This window comes from Penaeus monodon, chromosome 6 (assembly GCF_015228065.2).
Source record: "Penaeus monodon isolate SGIC_2016 chromosome 6, NSTDA_Pmon_1, whole genome shotgun sequence".
Classification (NCBI taxonomy): domain Eukaryota; kingdom Metazoa; phylum Arthropoda; class Malacostraca; order Decapoda; family Penaeidae; genus Penaeus; species Penaeus monodon.
Window position 1 is genome coordinate 7,285,880 of NC_051391.1, and position 5,000 is coordinate 7,290,879.

Here is a 5,000-nt window from a genome sequence, read left to right on the forward strand (position 1 = left end):
AGACTTATTCCATTGCGGAAAATGCCGTGATGGGAATGTTATGCCTTTTGGGAGTTATTCCGCATATATGGTTATCGTTTATTTAAATTTTATTACTTCAAAAAGGTTCATTATACACATATATGTACGCAAACACACACAAAAACTCACACACACACATATATATGTGTGTCCGTTTGGTGTAGTTTTTTTGTCAAAAAGCAATTAATACTAAAAACAGGCATGTTGGAAAAATAGCTCAGCAGCTATCGGGGTGGACCTTTTTGATTTAAGAGGGTAGTCATGCAGAAAATCAAATGGATGTATGTTGAGAGCTGCATACAAATGTACTGCATATATTTAACTATGCAAGATAGATTCATACGTAAATACTTATGTATGGACAGACTATTGATATGTAGCATGTGTGCACACACGCACACAAACACACTCACACATACACCACCCACTCACACACACACAAACACAGGACAAACATACACATGCCACACCACCAATACAAACTCACTCACACCACGCACACACAGACACACATATACAATACACACATGCACCACACACACACACACACAACACACACACACAAAAACACACATACATAGATATAAAATATACATATATATAGCATGCAAGCATACAGGATAGTATATCTATCTAATCTATGTGAATTTTCCTTTCATTTGCCTCTGTACACACTACTGCTTTTGTGTCTGTGTTCTCCCCCCTTCTCTCTGTCTATATATATATATATATATATATATATATATATATATATATATATATATATATATATATTATTATATATATATATATATATATACATATATATATATACAGTATATATATATATATATACATCTATATATATATATATATATAATACTAACATATGCAAGTATGCAATCTTAGTAAGCTTCTGTCAATCTATAGTTGTCCGTTGTCTATCTACAAACAAATTTAATTTGAATAATTACGATCATTAAGCCCACTGAAAAAAAATGCAGAAAAAAGGTTGAAATAACTCCCAGTCTGACTGAACTTATTGAATTAAAAGGACCATCATCAGAAAAGCTGCACCCTAGTATGGATCTAGAATATACTCTTATTTTCTAATGTAAAAAATGAAAGGAATCAACAAGAACACATTTATCAACTAGCATGGAAAATTTGCATAAAAAGGAACTATTTGGTTCGATTAGAAAAGAGCTTTTATAAATATTTAAATGTTGCGTAATGCATAACGCATGAGGATTGGATGTTTTCCACAATCTAAAGTGGTGATTTTTATTATTCCACGAAGCACTGTCCAATAGCGTAGTCTCGCCTCATCATATTTACTTCCTTCCAGATTACCGACCAATATAGACATCATATAAGGGATATCTCTGGATGTCATAACAATGTCTTCGTCCTCGTACTACAGGAACCGTAATAATTTTCGTTCTTTTTTGTGTCCCTTCCTTTGTTAAATCGGTGTGACAACTGATTAAGAATTCTCTTCTCTGAGCTGCACGGTCGGAGATGTTATGAAGGAGAGCGCGTTTTTGCGAAGCGATCGACTTGCCCACGAAGGAATTCCAAAACTGAAGAATGGTATCAAGTGAAATACATCGAATCCATCGAATTGAATGAAGTTGGAATCGACGTAGTTAAATATTTGATTGACCTGCAGGTAAGGCCAAAGAGAATTAGGACAAGTTCTATTTAGGCGGACACAAAACAAGAGTGACCTTAAAGCGGTAACGGCAAGCGGCGCGGACAGCTAATAAAAAGGGAGGCACTTCAACACAGCCACACTTCTCAACCTCAACATTGATGCGAAAGGTAGTGACTTGAGATGGTGCTTTCTGTGCCATTTGAAGTTTTAAGAAAGGGAAAGATGTTGGGACTCCATTTACCAATGCTATTATATCTTTACCAACAGGTAGGCTTGATGCCTGGGGCAGGCGTGTCGCCTGGTTCAGGGCGAGAAATCAGTAACCATGTAAAGAGTTCTCCTGCAACCACCCACTAGGTCACCATGCAGCTCCTTACATATGTAGCCCCTGTATCATGCTACCCCAGTGCACCATGCTACCCCTGGGTCCATGATGCTCCTGTCATCACGAAAAGGATATGCGCCTGCTTATCCTGATGTAAGTTCCTACTTCTTCACATTAAACAGTTGTTTGGATTCATGATTCCATATTATCTATAGTATGAGAGAAACGGTTTTTGAAAAGGATACCCTTTGCCAAAAACGCAAGACATTGTCACGAACACCACGCCACTCATTTAGAGCCTCCCACTACGCCTTCGGAAGCACCACTGTCAACGACACTACGCCGGCACCCACTTCGGCATCGGAGCTCGCGACGGCTACAAGACGGGGGCAAGTACTTCGCTGCACCTCCCCGACGGCCGCGTCCAGACCGTCAATTACTACGCCGACGAGACTGGTACCACTAACCGTCTCGTTTTGGTTTTTTTTTAAGAGGGGACGGCCCACTACGACGCCACGCCAAAGCGTCCTCACCACGCCCCGCTAAGGCTTACCACGCACTGAAACAGCATACCATGCCCGATACCAGCATATCATGCTCAAGAACAGTCATATCACGCCACGAACCAGCATATATGCCCAATTGTACCCACCTATCATGCCTAAGTTAAGAAGTAGTCTTTGTGTCGGAAAAGTTCAATGAAAATTGTCAAATTGTCAAGACTTTTTGAATAATAAAATGAAACGTGAATCTAATCCTTGACTCAAGCAACAACCTTTTTAGTCAAAAGCCTCTTATAGACAAGGGAATTCCAGTTCCGCTAATAATAATATGGACAGCCAAAGTGATCCTCCAAGAAAGATGCAAGACGTTATACATGTCCGGAAAATGGCCACGAATCTGACAGTACGTTTTTGGGGGGTATTCCGCAACATTATGGTTATCCGTTCATTTTAAACTTGTTTATACTTTAAAAAGGTTCAGGTTAGTCATATATGTACGCAAACACACACACACATATATATATACACACACACACACACACACACAATACATATTATAGAATATAATAGTATATATATGTGTGTGTGTGTGTGGGTGTGTGTGTGTGGTGTGGTGTTGTGTGTGTGTCCGTGTGTAAATTTTTTGTCAACTGTCAATTGACAATGCCTTAAAACAAGGCCTGGGAAAAATATCAAGCATCTATCTGTGAACTTTGATTTAAGGAGGGGTTCATCGAGCAAATCAAAACTGGAGTATTTAGAGAACTGATACAAATGTCGGCATATGTATTACCTATGAAAGATAGATACATACGTTACATTTATATGTACAGATCTATGTATATGTACGTGTGTGTGTGCACACACACATACACACACACTCACTCACACACACACACACACACACACACACACACACACACACACATGCACACAAACACACACATACACACAAAAAAAAACATTACTAAATATATACATGTATACAAAATTTATACATGCCTACATGCATGCAAAAATACAGATCCACCTATCTATCTTATACATATCTATGTGAATATTTCCGCTTCATCTTATGTATACGTACTGTTTTTGTGTCTGTGTTCTCACTCCTCTCTCTGTCAATATATATATATATATATATATATATATATATATATATATAATACTATATATAATATATATCTATATATATAATATAGATATAATATTATATACATACTAGAATATACAATGCAATCTTAATAAGCTTTCTGTCAATCTATAGTTATGTATGTTTGTTCTATCTATGCACACAAAATTTAATTTGAAATGAGTACCTATCAATTTACGCCCTGAAGAAAATACATACAGAAAAAAGGTTGAAACTTCTCCCAGTCTGACTGAACGTATGAATTAAAATGACCATCAGTCAGACGTAACTGAAAACTGCACCCTAGTGTTCAATCTCGAATAATCTTTCTTATTTCTCTAATGGTAAAAGAAAGGAATCAACAAAGGAAAACCTTTTACTACTAGCCTGGCAAACTTGCATAAAAAAGAACTATTTTGTTCGATTAGAAAAGAGCTTTTATAAATATTTATGCGTTGTGTAATCATAAACGTATGAGGATTGGATGTTTTCACATCTAAAGTGGTGATGTTACTATTCCAAAAAGAGCACTGTGGCAATAAAGCGTAGTCTCGCCATTGTAATTTACTTCCTTCGAGATTAAGACAATATAGACTATCATATAAGGGATATCTCTGGATGTCCTAAACAATGCTTCGTTCTTACTACATGAACCGTGTCATTTTCGTCCTCTCTTTTTAGTCCTTCTTGTTTTAACGGTTGTGACACCTGATAACGAATTCCTTTGTGAGCTGCCACAGTGCGAGATGATTATGAAGGAGAGCCGCGAAGCGAGCGATCTTGCACACGAAGAATTCAAACTGAAAAGAAGGTGTCAAGTGAAATACCATCCTTGAATTCCTGCTCTTTGGTCCGCGGTTTCCAAAACTGCCTTGATGAACATAAAAATCGTTTGAAAGGTAACTTTTCCTACAAGATGAAAGGGGACTTCAAACGTAGTTAATATTTGATGACTTGCAAGGGTAAGGCCAAAGCGCATTCGGACAAGATCCCTTTAGGCGGCACACAACACAAGTGACTTCAGTGGTCAACGCAAGCGGGCGGCAGCCATATAAAAAGGGAGGTATTCCAACACAGCCACAAACCTTTAACCTCAACATGATGCGAAAGTAGTGACTTTGAGATGGTGCTTCTGTGACATTTGAAAATTTTAACAACTGGGAAAAGATGTTGACTCCATGTATGCTATTTCTATCTTTAAAACAGGTAGGCCTTGGTGCTGGTGGCAGCGCAGCGCCTGTTTCAGGCGATTATCAGTCACCATGAAAGAGTCTCTGCAACCACCCACTAGATCACCATGCTGCTCCTATACACCATGTAGCCATGTACCCCATACTACCCAGTGCACATGCTACCCCGTGGTCCATGCTACTCCTGTACATC